Source organism: Culex pipiens, chromosome 1, assembly GCF_016801865.2.
Source record: "Culex pipiens pallens isolate TS chromosome 1, TS_CPP_V2, whole genome shotgun sequence".
Lineage (NCBI taxonomy): Eukaryota > Metazoa > Arthropoda > Insecta > Diptera > Culicidae > Culex > Culex pipiens.
In genome coordinates, this window is record NC_068937.1 from 90,526,856 (window position 1) to 90,546,543 (window position 19,688).

At 43.7% G+C, this 19,688-nt stretch overlaps 1 pseudogene; it reads left to right on the top strand.

Annotated features, from left to right (window-relative positions):
• The first annotated feature begins 11,185 nt into the window (after window positions 1–11,185).
• Window positions 11,186–14,547, top strand: LOC120418756 (GTP-binding nuclear protein Ran-like; annotated as a pseudogene).
• The last annotated feature ends 5,141 nt before the right edge of the window (window positions 14,548–19,688 follow it).

Below are 19,688 nucleotides of genomic sequence, written 5' to 3' on the forward strand. Positions count from 1 at the left end.
TTGAAATTTGTGAAAGTTACTACTAAATTAAGTGATTGTTTAGTTAAATCGTCCCGCCCGTGTGGATCAATTGGACCGCGCACTGGACTCACAATCCAGAGGTCGCCGGTTCGAATCCCGCGGCGGGCGCTCTAAAATTCTTTGTGTAAATATGGGTATTCGGCGCCGTCGCTCCGTGCCATACTTTCATGCACTTAGGAGCCCAGGGCGGCGAAGTCCTTGTAGATAAAAGGAAGACACTAGTGGTTGGTACTAGCAATGGTGGCTGACAGCTATAAAGTCAACTTCGTCGTATTAGTTAAATAAATCATTTTAGTACTCGAGCAACCCAGAAATGCTGGTTATAATTTATTTATTTCATATTCAATATATTTAAAACGCTTGCACAGGTTTTTCTTCGAGATGGCTTCGGTGCTTATCTTCCGGTAACGGAATGCAAATCAGCTCATCTAGCTGACCTAGATGCAGGATGGCGGGATCGGTTGGTAGAACCTATGATGGTGACCATTAGCTCAGCGCTGGTCGGAAAACAGCACCAGGACGCAATGTCACCGGGCGCCAGCATCCGTTCGTCAAACTCAAATTGACTCGATCAAACGCGGTCAGGAGCAGCCATGCCAGATATACAGATAAATCTGTATTTTACAGATTTTTCGATCCCAAAAATCCCAAAAATCTGTATATACAGATTTTTTTTAAAACGGTTATATTTGAAAGTTTCAACAATATAGTTATTAATTTATGCTTTAATATGATTAAAAAGCTTAAATCTGTTGTTAAAAATTTCAAAATGTCTTCTATGGCTTCGAATTCGACAAGACACAGATAAAATACAGATTTATTTTTAAGAAAATACAGAATTCCCTCAAAATAATCTGGCAACGTTGGTCAGGAGCCCCGTGATGAGGATATTGCAGTACGGGCGACGTTGCCTCCGTTCTTTTGATCAACCCGAAAACGGAACCAGTCCCGGCAAGCCTTCCCCTCCGAAACGCTTTCAAGTCCTCCCCGGAACTTATCCTGACCGTCTCCTGCAGCAACTGATGAAGATCTTGGGTACACCGGGTCAGCTGAAAGGACACAAAAGTGACGCACGTTATCACCGACATTAAAATGGACCCTTTGAAGGATGTTCAAAAACTCAACCAAAACTCACCGTTGGTACTGCCGCAACTGGCTTTGGCACGGGCGCCGATCCAAGCGCCCAGTCGCAGGTAGCCGACTCGTCCGCGGTTTGTGATGTGATATCATCAAGTATGCCGGGGTCCGTGGTCGTCGTCGCGTCGACGGTACGAGTATCTCCTCTGCGTCGCTATTGCTGCTCCGTGCGTTGACGCTTTCCGGTTGATGGTTCTGCCAAGATGGAATCGCCGAAAAGGCCGACGCTTTCGGGTTCAATCGTTAAATTTGGGGCAGATTGCCTCCCGCGGCCAGTCCCATGTGACTTTGGTAGAACGACTGAAGTGGATCCGGACCAAAGTTGAGTAGATCAACATTTCCGGTTTGTAACCGTTCAGTTACAAGATCCCTAGTATTTTTAATATGTTAATTTATTTATTTATTATTTAATGTTCTTTGTGGTAAATGTTCAATGTTTTGGGTGACGAGCTATAGGGAAACACCAATATTGTCTAGCGTAGTCCCCCGTCAACAAACACAACAAAATATTGTCTCTTAAGAAAGGGCTCAGTGGGTGCAAGGGGGGTATCCAGTGGGTGCAACTTAAGGGCAAGCTTCTGCGATGTTGGCGGTATTGGGGGATGACGGTTGAGGAGACCGATGACGGATCCTTCGAGGCAGGTTTGACCGCCGTGAATCGGCATTTCAATCCCGGTGTTCGTGCGAGAAAGTTGAGTGCTTTAGTGAAAGTTTTTAAAAGTGAGCCAGCAGAAGACGGAAGAAGGATTCCCGCATCACCCTGCTGTTCGTTCAGGACCTTTTTAATTTCGTCCACCAAGCGTACGCGCCTCACACTCGCACGGGTCGGTCCATGTACAGTAAGTGCGGAGGAGCCAGTACATGCACCTAATCGTAATAGGACCCTAGCTCTGGATCTGCGGATCCATAACCCGTAAAGGAGCGTTTTTCTCGGGCTGAAGCCCTAATTACAAAGGAGACCCTTCTCGGAACGACCGTTACGGTGATCCCGTGGTCCGCCCGATCGAGCCAACGAAGGAAGACACCGTAAACCTCGACCACAGCCTACGCCATTGCTGGTCAGTACGCGCCATCCGTCCGCCATCGCTCAAGCCAGCCCGCGGTTTTCCACGGCCGCCATTGCCACCCAAGAGCCCTGGTCGATGTTCCGTGCGCGGCGCTGAAGCGAGCGTGGCCATCCGAGTGGTGCTAGCCCACCAAGAACCCGAGCCAACCGAAGCCGAAGCAGAAGTAGGAGAAAAAGCAGTTCATCAACGGTACGTACCGCAGCAGTTCCAGAACCCCAGCAACCCCCCACAATAGCCCAAAATTCCCCCCCACATCACACACACAGTAGTTTCCGTAGTTTTGAATAAATTTAGTCTTAATTCCGTATTTTTCTTTAGTTGTCTTTAATAAAACCCATCCCTTGATATTTCCCACAAATTGGCTTTATTTTATTTGATCCGCGTTGTCCTCCGTCACCTGAGGTGAGCCGACTCTGTTTTCCTATCCTAGGGGAAGAGTTAGTGCCAAGAGCTTGCCGACATCCGTAGATAATCACACCTTTTCCCATTACTACCTTTTAAATAAGTATCAATTGGCGCCCAACGCAAAAATTTAGTTACAGGTTGTCGGAGGATCGATTAGTTTACCTTTTTTTCAAAAATCTAAAGATTTTTTCTCAGAGCGGCAGGTGAGTACACATTCAGTTGGCACTGCTTGTGTAATAACCGCGCACTTTCGCTCGTCAATCAAATTGGGTGATTTTGGGGAGTTCAACTAAAAGACCAGTGAAAATTTGTTAGTAAAAGTTTAGATCTGGTACAACATATAAAAATCTGCTAAAGGCGAAACAAATCCAGGATTCTGGTGGGCCAACACTTACACATTTACACTTAAACATTAAATAAAGGTCCTGAATGAACAGAAACACATAAAACAACACCAAAAGCAAAAGAACTTGTTTATTTCCATATAATTCTTATCTAAATTGAGCGATTTGCTTGAGTATTTACTCATTACTAGGTACCCTATTTAAATTATTGTATTGTTTTAATTTGTCATTTATTTTCAATCGTTTTTAGTATTTTCAAATTTTATTTTCGATTTATTTTCGCGTGAAAGATGGAGTTCATGATGAGATACCGTTCAATGAACGTGAATCATTTGCTCGACGACGAAGTTGAGTATGAACTAGCTGTCCGCGCAGTCAAGTTTACTAGTGGTGAATCTAGAGATATGAAGAGGAGAAAATTGCGTAACGCTATGAGGGTTGAGCGTGACAATGGGAAATATATATCTGTACCCATTCCAGAGAACATGCGCGAGCAAGAGTTCGATATGATAGATGAAAAGTTAGCGAGGATTAAGAACAAGTTAGAGAACAAGAAGACGAAGAAGGCTGAGTTACCTGAGTTAGAAACGAGAATGTTACACCTGTATTATCGTGCGTGTCGGTTGAATGATGTTTTTGATGTAGACGGTTTAGATAACATTGCTTTAAAAGTGTTGAACGATCATTTCAGTTGTTTTACGAACGATCCCAAGGTAAACAATAATAATTCTTTGAAGATCATTGATCAACTTCGTGCCTTTAAGGACAAAAATGCTGAGGCCGATGATGAGGAGGAAGATGAGGGAGAAACTACAATGAAAAGTTCGCGCGTAACTAGTACTCCGAAACGAAAACGGAACGTGAAGAACGTGAAGCTTAGACCGGATGTAGATCAGATGGAACGAATGATGTCGCGCGTAGATAGGATGATTACGGAGAAGTTTAACACGTTGAGTTTAGAGTTCGACTAGAAGACCGAGCGTATCAACCGGAAGTTAGCTTCCGTGGTAGAAAAGCCAAGGGTTTCGGAGAGGAATTTCCGAAGGGAACCTTCTCCGCCCCCTGAAGATTACTATGACGATACTGAGGAGAGTTTATATCATGAAGAAGATTTGGAAGACAGCTTTGAAGAAGAGTCTGTCGGTAGCATTCCCAGACGGAGATCTCTAGGACGTCGTCCGAAAGCAGTCTCCGACTGGAAGATCAAGTACGACGGAAAAGATGATGGTCGCGGTATAAATAATTTCATTGCAGAAGTTGAGTTTATGGCTGATGCAGAAAAGATAACGAAGAGGACGTTGTTTAATGAAGCGATTCATCTGTTTTCCAGCGATGCGAGAGCCTGGTACATAGAAGGGAGGAAAAATCGAGATTTTACGAGGTGGAGCGAACTTGTGACGGAGTTGAAAATGGAGTTTCAACCTCCGGACATGGACTTTAACTATGAACAGCAGGCTGCGCAAAGGAGACAGAGAAGATCTGAGAAGTTCCAGGATTACTACAAAGCTATCATGGCAATTTTCCAGCAGATGTCCATCCCACAATCAGAGCAGAGAATGTTCGACATCATTTTTCGAAATATGAGGTACGATTACAAAAGCGCTCTGTTGGTTAAGGGGATCAGGACGCTGAAGTTGTTGAAAGCTTGGGGTAAGAAGCTGGACTCAGTCAACAGCAACTTGTATCGGAAGGATTCGGACCAGTACCAGCCGCGTTCGGCTCAAATACATGAGGTTGCTAGATACCAACAACAACAGGGTTCGAGGCCGAGCGGTGGGGACTGGAGGAATCGTCCGCAGCCAAGTAGGCCTGAGTGGAGAAACTCTCAGCCACAGAACCAAGGTTTTAGAGGACCGCCCAAGGAGTCAGGTGGGCAACCAAAACCGCAACAGGAGAGGTCGGAGAGGTCAAGCAACCGGCAGAATCCGCAGACGCAACCGTCAGCGCAGGAAGGTGGCAGCAGAGGCACGCTGGAAGCTCGTGTAGCAGCCTACCGAGTCCCTGACAAGACCGTTTGTTTCAACTGCCGTGGCAATTACCATCATTTCACCGCGTGTCTGAAGGAGAAGGAGATATTTTGTACAAATTGTGGTTTTCACGACTTCACAGCTGAACGTTGTCCAGTTTGTGCAAAAAACGCGCGAAAGTCGACGTAAGAGGTCGTCGATTTAACCCTCAAAAGCCTCTGACCAAATTCATGCCGTTTGAAGCCGAAGTAGGAGAACTGATTTTGCAGGTAGATGGAGATAATCGACCGTTTGTGCAGGTAGACGTAATGGGGTTACAGGTGATTGGCTTGTTAGATTGTGGAGCGCAGACGACAGTTCTAGGGATTGGCAGCGAGAAGCTGATTCGTGCCCTTAAACTGAAGCTGCAGCCGTCAAGTATGAAGCTGACCACTGCTGGAGGAACGGCCCTAGGAGTAAGGGGTTCCGTGAGTCTTCCCATCACGTTCAACGGCCAAACCAAGATCGTTTCTGCCATCGTCGCACCTGGACTCAGTCGCCGTTTGATTTTAGGAATGAATTTCTGGAAGAGTTTCGAGATTCATCCCACCGTGAGAACGCTAGAGGAGGCATTGGTAGAGGAAATTGAGGCAGAACCGGAAGACGAGGAATTGTTAACCGAGGAGCAGAAACAACAGATCAACGAGGTAAGGAAGGAGTTTAAAGCTTTCGTCGAGGGCGGTCCGTTGGAGACGACGCCCATGATCACGCATAAGATTGAGTTCACCGAGGAGTACAAACACGCAGATCCAGTCCGCTTGAATCCGTACCCATGGTCACCGGAAGTACAGAAGAGTGTGAATGAGGAGCTTGACAAGTGGATTGAAGCCGGAGTCGTGGAGCGGTCAGACAGTGACTGGGCTATGCTGATTGTACCGGTGATGAAGAAGGGAGAATCGGAAGACGGAGAGGTCCAGATGAAGGTCCGAATGTGTTTAGATGCGAGGAAACTAAACGACAGGACTCGGAGAGACGCCTATCCTCTGCCTCACCAGGACCGGATACTGGGGAGATTAGGGGCTTCCAAGTACTTGTCCACGATTGACCTTTCAAAGGCTTTCTGGCAAATACCTCTGGACCCCGAATCTCGCAAGTATACCGCGTTCAGGGTGTTCGGCAGAGGGTTGTTCCAGTTCACCAGACTTCCCTTTGGCCTTGTAAACAGCCCAGCTTCGTTGTCAAGGTTGATGGACAAGGTCTTAGGGTATGGAGAACTGGAGCCAAACGTGTTTGTTTATTTAGACGACATTGTCATCGCTAGCAACACGTTTGAGGAACATCTCCAGAGTCTGAAGGATGTCGCCAGGAGGCTGCGAGAGGCGAATCTCTCGATTAACCTCGAGAAGTCGAAATTCTGCGTACCTGAGCTGCCGTATTTGGGATTTGTACTGTCGGAGAAGGGAGTTAGACCGAATCCGGACAAGGTCGAATCGATCGTCAACTTTGAGCGTCCGACGTCGGTCAGGTCGTTGAGAAGGTTCTTGGGAATGGTCAACTATTATCGGCGTTTTATCGACAAATTTAGCGAACTGACAGCCCCGCTGACTGATTTGCTTAAAGGAAAGCCAAAGATTATCGTTTGGAATGAGGCCGCAGAGCAAGCTTTTACGCTGCTTAAGGAGAAGTTAATCACAGCGCCGATATTAGTTTGCCCAGATTTCCAAGTTCCTTTCACGATCCAGACCGACGCGAGTGACACAGCAATTGCCGGAGTGCTCACGCAGGAGTTCGATGGAAGAGAACACGTGATCGCGTATTTTTCGCGTAAACTCACCATGTCGCAGCGCGCATGGAAAGCAGCAGAGAAGGAAGGAGTCGCAGCGATGGAGGCAATTGAGAAATTTAGACCTTACGTCGAAGGAACCCGTTTTACCCTGATTACAGATTCGTCAGCTTTATCTTTTATCATGAACACGAAGTGGAAACCATCATCTAAGCTCAGCCGATGGAGCATGCTGCTGCAGCAGTATGACATGGTCGTACGGCACCGGAAGGGATCCGAAAACGTGGTTCCGGATGCCCTGTCGCGCGCAGTCGAGGCGATCGAGGCGTTGCGAGATGATTGGTATTCCACGACGTACCAAAAAGTAGCCGAAAATCCGGAGAAGTTCGTTGATTTTAAAATTGAGGACAAGAAATTGTATAAATTTGTTTCGTCACCGACCGAGTCGATGGATTACCGGTTTGAATGGAAGCTGTGCTTGCCGAAGGATTTGCGAGATGGAGTTTTGAAGCAGGAGCACGACGAAGCGTTGCACCCTGGCTTCGAGAAGACGGTGAAGAAGATTAAGTTGCGGTATTACTGGCCGAAGATGGCCAGGGAGACGAAGCGTTACATCCAAGGCTGCAGAGTATGTAAACAATGCAAGCCATCAACACTGCCAACTGCACCGGAAATGGGTCAGCAGAGGTTGGCCAACAAACCCTTTCAGATCATGGCGCTCGACTTTATTCAAAGTCTACCTCGCAGTAAGACCGGAAACTGCCATTTATTGGTCATGTTAGACTTGTTTTCTAAATGGACGTTGCTGGTCCCTGTGAGGAAGATTGAGAGCAAAGAAGTGTGCAGGATCGTTGAGGATTGTTGGTTTAGGCGCTTCGGAACCCCGGAGGTCGTAATTTCCGACAACGCAACAACGTTCGTCGGTAAGGAGTTTAAGGCGTTACTAGATCGTCGAGGCGTACAGCATTGGCTGAATTCGCGTCACCACAGTCAAGCGAATCCCGTGGAACGCACCAACAGAACCGTGAACGCGTGTTTGAGGACATATATGCAACAGGATCAGAGGCTGTGGGACTCCAGAATCAGTGAGGTTGAAGAAATGATCAACACAACCATTCATTCCTCCACTGGTATGTCTCCCTACAAAATCCTCTACGGACATGAGAAGATCACGAAGGGTGATGAGCATAAACGTGAGAGAGATGAGAGGGAGTTCACAGCGGAGGAAAGAGATGGCGTGAGAAAATCGATGAATGAAAAGGTTTTCAAAATAGTCGAGCAGAATTTGAAAAATAGTCATGAGAAATCTAGGAAAGTGTACAATTTGAGGCATAAAAAGTTTTGTCCGACTTACCAGGTGGGGCAGAAGGTCTACAAGCGCAATTTCCAGTTGTCTTCAGCGGTAGATCGTTACAATGCCAAATATGGTCCAGTTTACACCCCGTGCGTGATTGTTGCCAGACGTGGAACGAGCTCGTACGAGGTTGCGGATGAAGCGGGGAAGAGTCTCGGCGTGTTTTCAGCTGCAGACCTTCGCCCAGGTGAGGAACTTCCTGCGAATTCCGAGGAAGAGTCCTAGAAGAAGAGGATCAGCAAAGGTGTCGACGCGCATGTAAACACTATGTACGGTAGCAGCAAAGTAGCAGCATGATGTGTTTTGGCAGCTTTATGGCACCGTAGTCGCGCAGCGTGTCATCGGCAACCACGCGTCCGCTTGAGTCCTCTCGCAGAGTAGTGTTTCTCTCGCGCAGCATAACATTTTCTCTCGCAGCATAGGTTGGTGAGAGGTGAGCAGCAGCGTGAGAGCGTAGGCTCTCCGAGAGTGAACGTCGTCGTCAGGAGTAGATCTCAGCTGAGTGCCGCCGAGCTCGCGCGCACGCTGGAAAGCAATGATAAGAGATCGCATTTAGTTTTTTTGGAGATACAATTTGAAGAGTGACGTCACGAAGAAATGGATTAGTAGACACGAAGATAGAAGAAAATAGAGAAGAAGGAGAAGTTCCTTTGTACTGGCGCCGTACAAAAGGAGATTGCTAGCAATCGAAAAACGTTTCTTTCCCAGTGCTGTGGAGAGATGTAAATTTCATTAATTGAACCGGTTTATTTAGTCGCGACTTAGGAATGGAGTATAGTAATTTAGATAGTACCCGCCCTCATACTTAACTTAAATTATCTCGATCGTTTTCGGCATTTTTCCCGATGATTAGGACGGCCGCCTGATCGAAACATGCTGGAAATAATTTGATAATCAGCCCAACATTTGAGGACACAGCAGTAGATTGTCGTATCTCATATTTGCACCACTAGTAACTGATTTTAATCCATATTTTAATCCAGTTTGGCAGCTTCAGTCGTAAAGAAAAAAAAAATTGAGCGTACATTTGTCCGCTTTTGTTTGCGTGTAGAGACGTACTACTCACTCAACCTTTTTTGTTTCGCGGCACAGCCTCCGATAGGTAGTTCGCGAGATATATTAACGGATGAACTTTTTCGCTCTCTATGCCACACAAGATTGCTTATCACACTAACACATTACAAATCACACGCGTTTAATTATGGCATGTTCCTTAGGGGAACTTGACCAATAGTTGCCAGCAGATTTTTAAAATGTTGTTTCATGTCTAAGCTTTTATTACCTATTTATACACTGTTTGCGTCCCGATTTTCACACAATTATGGATCATTGTCTTTTATTGCACTTCCCTCTAAAATTCGATTTGTAGGTTAAAATAATCGTCTAACTTGTTAGTCGCTTATTTTACCGAGGCGGGAGGATAGTGTAACCGTTCAGTTACAAGATCCCTAGTATTTTTAATATGTTAATTTATTTATTTATTATTTAATGTTCTTTGTGGTAAATGTTCAATGTTTTGGGTGACGAGCTATAGGGAAACACCAATATTGTCTAGCGTAGTCCCCCGTCAACAAACACAACAAAATATTGTCTCTTAAGAAAGGGCTCAGTGGGTGCAAGGGGGGTATCCAGTGGGTGCAACTTAAGGGCAAGCTTCTGCGATGTTGGCGGTATTGGGGGATGACGGTTGAGGAGACCGATGACGGATCCTTCGAGGCAGGTTTGACCGCCGTGAATCGGCATTTCAATCCCGGTGTTCGTGCGAGAAAGTTGAGTGCTTTAGTGAAAGTTTTTAAAAGTGAGCCAGCAGAAGACGGAAGAAGGATTCCCGCATCACCCTGCTGTTCGTTCAGGACCTTTTTAATTTCGTCCACCAAGCGTACGCGCCTCACACTCGCACGGGTCGGTCCATGTACAGTAAGTGCGGAGGAGCCAGTACATGCACCTAATCGTAATAGGACCCTAGCTCTGGATCTGCGGATCCATAACCCGTAAAGGAGCGTTTTTCTCGGGCTGAAGCCCTAATTACAAAGGAGACCCTTCTCGGAACGACCGTTACGGTGATCCCGTGGTCCGCCCGATCGAGCCAACGAAGGAAGACACCGTAAACCTCGACCACAGCCTACGCCATTGCTGGTCAGTACGCGCCATCCGTCCGCCATCGCTCAAGCCAGCCCGCGGTTTTCCACGGCCGCCATTGCCACCCAAGAGCCCTGGTCGATGTTCCGTGCGCGGCGCTGAAGCGAGCGTGGCCATCCGAGTGGTGCTAGCCCACCAAGAACCCGAGCCAACCGAAGCCGAAGCAGAAGTAGGAGAAAAAGCAGTTCATCAACGGTACGTACCGCAGCAGTTCCAGAACCCCAGCAACCCCCCACAATAGCCCAAAATTCCCCCCCACATCACACACACAGTAGTTTCCGTAGTTTTGAATAAATTTAGTCTTAATTCCGTATTTTTCTTTAGTTGTCTTTAATAAAACCCATCCCTTGATATTTCCCACAAATTGGCTTTATTTTATTTGATCCGCGTTGTCCTCCGTCACCTGAGGTGAGCCGACTCTGTTTTCCTATCCTAGGGGAAGAGTTAGTGCCAAGAGCTTGCCGACATCCGTAGATAATCACACCTTTTCCCATTACTACCTTTTAAATAAGTATCAGGTTCCACCCAAGTCAACGGAGACGCCGTGTACAGTTTCTTCGGAGCGGGTCGTTTGCGCTTTTGCGACGGCGACGTAGTCGTTGGTTTTAGCGCTCCCGCTTTAGTTGAGCTACTTCCGCCGGACGTGCCGCGCCTCAATCTTCATGCCGTCCTTGAGGACCATGATGTGCACAAACTCCAGCCCTATGAACCAGAGCGAGCCGAGTGTTGTCTTTCCACCCTCGCCGCCGTCGTCCTTTTGGTTCTGCTCCTGCTGCTCGAAGCACTTCGGGTTGACGTGGACCAGGTTGATGTGCAGAATTCGCTCCAGGTTCTGGATCAGGTAGCAGATCTTCAACTCGACCAGTCTGCAACACTCGTTGTTTGAGGTCACTAGCAGTACAATAAAGTGGCGATACTTTAAGAAGCTCGGCGCCTCAAACAGCTTGTCCCAGCCGGCCTTGCCGAGCATCATTTCGTACGTGATCTGCATGCCGCGGTTGAACTCGTTCAACCTGACCTTCCGCGTTGAGCTGGACACGTTGAAGTCGAGTTTTGCTGCGGATATGCCGGCGTGGTGATCGGCATCAGGTGGAACCAGTCCTGCACGTTCACCCGCGGATCCCACACTTGAAAGCCCAGATTCACGGTGTCCGGCTGCTTCAGCAACACCGGCTGGGGCCACTTCCAGCGCGAAAACACCATCAGAAAGAATTTGTGCACCACCGTGGCCGAGACGGCATTCGGGTACACAAAAAGAAAAAATACCCGCATAATCAAAAACCATCGGGGGAATAGTCCAAACTATATTACTACTAAAAGAGATGTAGTTACCACATACTTAACCATTATCATATAGTTACGGCACTATACAAAACCATAACGAAACTGATCGTCAAATGATGACGTTTTTATTGAAGTAAATCTAATGATTCTAACTATTTTTGAACTATTTGGGGTACAATAACCTTACACTAAACAGTTCGGATTGTTTAGACAACGTGACTCAACGAAAAAATGTACAAGTCCAAATAGTTCAAACAATTTATCAACTTTATTGAGAACAATATAGCAAAATTCCACAGATTTTAGATTTTTATAAACAGAACCTGTAAGAACTAAAAACCTACTATAAATGCTATAGTAGAACACAATTGATGGCGGCCACATTTTTTTCGATAAGTTTGTATAATCCAAATAATTTGTCAACTTACATGAAGTAAAATTACTATACACCATACTATTTTGAACTAAAAATTTCTATAAGTCCAAATAGTTCAAACAATATTTCAACAGTATGGAGTACAATTACAGTTTGTTATATAATCCAACTATATGTTAAACGATTGGTACAAAAATTTCAACTTTTATCAAGTAAATTGATCACAGTCGATTCCTCTGGATGATAGAGAACCTTCAACACCCCCACTTCTCCTCAGATTATCAGAAAACTCCCCAAAAGAAGAAAAATGTTACGAGGGCTCATGAAATTGACTTTCACTATTCCAGAAAAAGTAGGCATGCTGTTCTTACCATACACCAAAAATATGTGTACTACATGGTGGACTATTACTGTTCACTATAAAATGAGTCAATTGTTTGGACTACTTGGACTTATCGAAAAATACTTGCCCCCGAGCTTGCTCCCTTCTAACACAACATGTCACCAAAACCACTGAAAAACCACCAACAGATATAGATCAATCGGATAAGGCGGCAGCAGTTCGGCAGCAACGTAAATAACATCACATATAATGGCGGTAAACATTCACCAACTATCGATAGAACTTAAAAATCAAATTTGATTATATCCGAAGTAGTTATCACAACAATTGTAGGGTTCATTTTTGCGGTCTTTTTTAAAGTGTCGGCAAAGTAGTGTCGGTAAAGTAGCCCGCATAAACGAGAACTTTAAAAAAACTTTTTGTTAAATGGTTTTCTCACCATTTCAGAGATCGTAACCACTATTTGAAAAATGGTAGGAAAACCTTAAAAATACCATATCGGAAATGGTACCCTACCATTTTTCATAAAGTTCGACCATCTGAATTGAGGGTGGTTAGCAACGGTAACTTTAAAAATCTCCGAACAACGTTTCGTAAGATTACCATTTGTGTAATGGTAAAAATAAAGTTAATTTTCGCGTGGAAGCGACCTTTTTCCTCCGGTTTTTACTGTTTCAGAAATGGTTTTTAAATTGTATTTTAAGGTTGTTCGCACAATTTTTAACCTTGCTGCTACTATTTTAGAAATGGTTCGTAAATGGTTTTTAAGGGGTTTTCTTGCTATTTTTACCGAGCGCTACTATTTTGGAAATAGTTTTCATATGGTTATTTAAGGTTTATCCTACATTTTTTCCCAGTTTCACTATTTCAGAAATAGTTTTCAAAAGGTAAATTAAAGTTTACTACTTTTTGATAAATAGTTTTGAAATAGTTTTTAAAAGTTTTTCTTATATTTTTTACCTACCTATTTTTTACAGAATTGTTCACTTTTTGACGGATGGTTCACAACAATAATATTGGAACTTTTTCGGCTTTAATTCTAGTTGATTGCCGATTCTGCCCAGTTGATCATACTGCCGAAGTCGTCCAAACCTGAAAAAATAAGAAAAAAAATCACAAAGTATCGAGTAGAATGTAACATTCAAATATGTGTACTTATCTGATGATTCAAATGATTTCCTTGATTAATGCCAATCGTGCGTTCGCTTCGATTTTGTTTTGTCGGTCGGCTGCCGCCAAGATCTCTTTCGATTGCCGATCGAATCCTCCAGCACCAGCTGTTCCGTTGTTTCAAGTTCTCCACGGCGCTGAAATGATCAACAAGAAAAATATAAACAAAGTATCTGGTAAATCAAATGATTTGAAAATTATACCTGCGCACAAAACGTAAACAACGACCAGCCGCACAAACGTTTCCCTTCAGACTGTTTTTGCCTGCGCTGTGCGCTTGCCTGCACTAGTGCAGGTAACGAGCGTAGTGAGAGAAGAGAAACGAGAGAGTGCGCAAGGCAGATTATTAATACTCTGGTTTGCGCGCTCTCTCATTTTTTTCTCTTGCTACGCTCGATACTTGCTCTCGCAATTATGCGTTAAATCCGTTGAATCAAAAATTATTATTATTATAATTAACTATTGAAAAATGATTCGCTCAAACAATTGAAATAAAGTAACAAACATCAGAAACATGAGATGTTTTAAATTATTTATGAATTTCGAGCCTTTTTGTTCTTGTGCTCCTCAATTTGTTTTCTTTTTTGGTTGATATACGTTCAACGTTTGGGCACGGACGTCCAGCAGAAGTTCGGCAGGCTGCGCGACGGTTGCTTGATCCAGGGACAGTGTGCCATCATCATGTTCAAGGACGTCCCGCGTCACCTACAAGAACTACTCCAACTGCCACCGGGATCTGGTGCGAGTGTGGGGAATCATCGCGATCTTGCTGTGCGGCAACAAGATCGACATCAAGGACCGGAAAGTGAGAGCCGAGGCGTGTTCCACCGGAAAAAAGACATCATCTCCGCCAAGTTCAACTACAACTTCGAGAAGCCTTTCCTGTGGCTGACCCGCAAGCTGGTCGGCGACCCGAACCTAGAGTTTGTTGCGATGTTTGCTATCCTGCCTCCAGAGGTAAAGATGGACAAAGACTGGCAGCAGCAGATCGAAAAGGATCTAAAGGAGGCACAAGTCACGGCACTGCCCGACGAGGATGAGCACTTGTAAGAATACCGTTCTGCCTCCTCTCCTTTCCCAGTGTCCACCAGTCTCCCATTAATTAAAATGAATGAGAGTAAGAACCGCTCTTTAACGTTTAAGGAAAATTGCTAAATACAAATAATGGCGTGGACAAATATTGCCAAATCGTAACGAACGGATTTTGAGGTTTGAATTAGCATTTTTTTTCGTTTTTGCAGATTTCTCTCGTTTTAAGTTTAAGCTTTATCTGAAAGTCAGGTTCAAATTAAGTTCACATTTTATTTCATCTCCAAGCCAACGCGAATTTCTCACTAGTTCCAAACATATTCTTCCCTGGAACGGCATAACCAGCACGAGATTCAGAATCGACAACAGTTTTCGTGATTTATCACGTCAATCCTCCTAGCTCCTAACGATGGTCACTCCGCGTAAGTCCTGGCTGTTGGGAAGCCTTTCACCACTATCCGTGGCGACGACGGTCCGTCCGGATTAGTGACCGAGCTGAGCGGCGGTGTATCTGACGGGGACTTGGGCAGGTCAACCATGAACCGCTGCGCGATCCGCTGCAAAACCGTCTGGTTGCCGTGGACGTCGTTACAGCTGCTCAGCCGGTACGGCCGGACCCCTTCTTATGTTGCTACTGGTCCATCTCCGAACTGCTTCGTGTCCGGGTAAACTTCTCAGCAGCCACCGAGACTCATCGACAATTTGCGCACAAAGTTGAGCGTGTTTTGCGGGTGAATGAGTTTCCGGATGTTGCTCCCGGAAGAGATGTTCTGCCAACTCCTATAAATCCATGCAGCGCACATTCTCTTTTGTTGAGAACCACCAAATCACCCACATTCGTATCTGAAATAAGACGGACTTTTTAGGAACTTTTTTGGACAAAATTGAATTTTGCTTTTAATCATCGAAAAAAAAACTTCTTCGAACAGAATCAAAATTGAAAATTGAATTGAATTAGGGGAAATTCTCGTATGTTTGGCAGGTTAAGCTCTTGCTCCTAACTCCATCCAATTTGCTGATTTTCACTATTTAAACAACTAATTTTGCAAAACTTTTGATAGAAACTTGCTTGCTCACTTTTTATTGAGCTATTTATCACTCGATTACAGTTGAAAACGCTTTTAATTAGCTTTAATTGAATGTCGAAATTCTGACCTGCCAACATTAGAGGCACGCTGGAATTAGATGCTGTTCCCCTACCTTGCTCGTAATTTTTGTTCCGCTTTTTGTAGTTCTTCCTCAAAGAGTGTTTTCTTTTCAGCTGCCAGCTGATTAAATCAAAACCAAAACATAAACAAACACAATGCACGCGCAAAAAGCACAAAACAGAATTTAAAAATGTCAGTGCTGCCAAGCAGATCTGCCATACGGGGGGCAAGCCGATCATAGTGGTTTGCGCGGTTTACAGCTTATGAGTAGAGAGCCTACACGCAAAATCCACATAACACAGATCTGTGTAAAAAAATTACACAGATTGTAGAACATGTTCTAGCTGTCAAAACTGTGTAGTTTTATAACACAGATCTGTGTAAAAAATTACACAGATTTTCGATCAGCTTTCGTTTCAAATCTGGGTAAAAACCAAAAAACTTAAGATGGCGACTTTCATGCAGCTCCGAGAAACTTGGTAAGTTATTTCTCGTGATTTTTTCCATGAATTATTGTTAAATTGTCTTTCTCTATTAGATTCTTTTATCATTTCGGCCATCGGTTCCAATAAGAATCAGTCCTAAATTGGATTTTCAACTTTTCAGGTAATGCATCTCATGAAAAATAGCTAACCTTTATTCTAACCTCTCACGATTTTTATTCCAGATCGGTAGCTTTTCTCTTGGATGTCCTACTTCGTGTGCGGCAGAAGTGCCAGGCTTGCCCGCTGCGAAACTATCCACACCAGCTATTCCAGAGGAGGAGTTCCGAAGACAACACGAGCAAACGGATACTGCGGCTCCTTCAAATGTTTCAAAAAATCAAATGTTTATTATGTTTAAAATCTCAGACTTAAGCTAATAAAATGTGCTTTATTTTTAAAATATATGTTCAAAATCATCTTCAGAATCAAAACCATATTTTATATTCTACCCAGATTCTGTGAAAAATTTTACCCAGATCTGTGTAAAATCCTACACAGATCTGTGTAAAATTTTACACAGTTTGTTTAATAAAAATTACACAGATTTGACAGACAGCGGCTGTACACAGATCTGTGTACAAGGCTTCTACACAGATTCTGTGTATTCCAGGTTTTGGGCAATCTGTGTCAAATTTTACACAGATCTGTGTTATGTGGATTTTGCGTGTAGTGCTTTGAAGCTTCGAAAAATTTTTTTTTTCAAAAAAAGTAGGGGAAATTCTCGTATGTTTGGCAGGTTAAGCTCTTGCTCCTAACTCCATCCAATTTGCTGATTTTCACTATTTAAACAACTAATTTTGCAAAACTTTTGATAGAAACTTGCTTGCTCACTTTTTATTGAGCTATTTATCACTCGATTACAGTTGAAAACGCTTTTAATTAGCTTTAATTGAATGTCGAAATTCTGACCTGCCAACATTAGAGGCACGCTGGAATTAGATGCTGTTCCCCTATGACTCATAAGTAGAGAGCCTAGAGCTTAGTCCTATAAGCTCTAAGTGTTAATTAGTATATGGTTCAACCATGACCATGATCAAGTATCAATAAAAGCAACGTTTTTCATCGTTTGTTATCATTAGAACATCTTGTTTTGCTTTTATATTTATTAAAATGGAAATTAAAAAATGATGCTTAACATTTAAATGCGTTTTTCTCAAAACGCACGGTTTGTATTTCTTTGATGCTTTTTGAAATGTTGGCGTCGAACTGTCCGTGAAACCGATGAAACCATGTGCAAAAACTGGCTACCCTGCTAATTGATGTACCTCACTTAAACAAATCTTGTTTTCAAGTGAGACGAACGAAAATGCGAGATGAGTCGCGTGAGAAGTGAGAGAGCGCAAAATGTAAACATCCCGCATAATCAAAAACCATCGGGGGAATAGTCCAAACTATATTACTACTAAAAGAGATGTAGTTACCACATACTTAACCATTATCATATAGTTACGGCACTATACAAAACCATAACGAAACTGATCGTCAAATGATGACGTTTTTATTGAAGTAAATCTAATGATTCTAACTATTTTTGAACTATTTGGGGTACAATAACCTTACACTAAACAGTTCGGATTGTTTAGACAACGTGACTCAACGAAAAAATGTACAAGTCCAAATAGTTCAAACAATTTATCAACTTTATTGAGAACAATATAGCAAAATTCCACAGATTTTAGATTTTTATAGTCAGAACCTGTAAAAACTAAAAACCTACTAGAAATGCTATAGTAGAACACAATTGATGGCGGCCACATTTTTTTCGATAAGTTTGTATAATCCAAATAATTTGTCAACTTACATGAAGTAAAATTACTATACACCATACTATTTTGAATTAAAAATTTCTATAAGTCCAAATAGTTCAAACAATATTTCAACAGTATGGAGTACAATTACAGTTTGTTATATAATCCAACTATATGTTAAACGATTGGTACAAAAATTTCAACTTTTATCAAGTAAATTGATCACAGTCGATTCCTCTGGATGATAGAGAACCTTCAACACCCCCACTTCTCCTCAGATTATCAGAAAACTCCCCAAAAGAAGAAAAATGTTACGAGGGCTCATGAAATTGACTTTCACTATTCCAGAAAAAGTAGGCATGCTGTTCTTACCATACACCAAAAATATGTGTACTACATGGTGGACTATTACTGTTCACTATAAAATGAGTCAATTGTTTGGACTACTTGGACTTATCGAAAAATACTTGCCCCCGAGCTTGCTCCCTTCTAACACAACATGTCACCAAAACCACTGAAAAACCACCAACAGATATAGATCAATCGGATAAGGCGGCAGCAGTTCGGCAGCAACGTAAATAACATCACATATAATGGCGGTAAACATTCACCAACTATCGATAGAAAAAAAAAATCAAATTTGATTATATCCGAAGTAGTTATCACAACAATTGTAGGGTTCATTTTTGCGGTCTTTTTTAAAGTGTCGGCAAAGTAGTGTCGGTAAAGTAGTTTTTCAGAAACTATATAGGGAATAGTCAATTTTTTGGGCAATGACTATTTGACGTAAAATCCAAGTTTATAAAAATATTTACATATGTATGAAAACCTCATATAGTTTTCTGCCTAACAACTAATTTCTCATATAGTAAAATCGACCAAAACTATTTTGGGAATGGAATTAATGGTTTGATATATCGTACATATATAGTTGGGTTACAATTTAATGAATAGTAGAGACCATTTGATAAATAGTTGAGTAACTATTTGTCATAAAGTAGTTATATAGTTCATGACTATGCGGGATTGCAGCGAAGTTCAGTTCAGTTCGATCCAGTCGATTTTTTGCAGCTCGCAGCTGCAAGTTATTCTGTCGGTTCGCGAAAGTGCTTTTGGAGCACTTAACTGTCCTCGGTGCAGTCGAAACGGTCGCGCGGAGTGATCATTTACGGGTTTATGCGGTCAGGCAAAGCCACGAGAAAAGGTGTTCAGCGGTGACCGGTGACTACCCGCACCGTCCCGGCTGTGTCTCTCAATGCGACCGTGATGAAGAAAATGTTATCGATTGTGAAGAAGTTGTTGGTATGCCGGAGAAGATCCCGGTCCGTAGCTGTGCCAGAAGAGAACCGTGTGAAATGAAGTGCCCATCAATACGCAGGAACCGGTCCGCGGTCGTGTTGGTGTGCTAAGAGCGCACACGCACGCTTGCTGCGTCGCAAAGGCGCCTTCGTGTGGTCAATCGATGCTGTGCAGGTGTGATTTGGATGCAATTTGTAGCGCAAGTATATGGCCAGCAGCACCCTCTGTATGTGTATGTGTCTGCGCATAAACTCGAATCCTTCCAGAAGTCACGATCAACAGGAAGAACAGCACCAGCATCTTGAAGAGCAGGTCGACCACAACGATCTGTACTCGGACATTCCGGACAAGTACGGGCGATCAGCTGAATAAATTCGTGCTCGAGGGTCACCTCGGTGACGAGCAGGACGTCGACCTGGTCAACATCAACGGTGTCGCCGCCGTAGAACAGCACGACATCAAGCCCTCCGACTCGATCCTTGAACTGCAATCTAATCTCGAGAACTCAACAGAGAGATCAAGAACGACAAGCAGCAGGGCGAGCTGGAGCGATTCCAGGTCGAAAGCGCTCGGTCGAAACAAAGGGTATGGACGGCAGCGGCAATCTCGG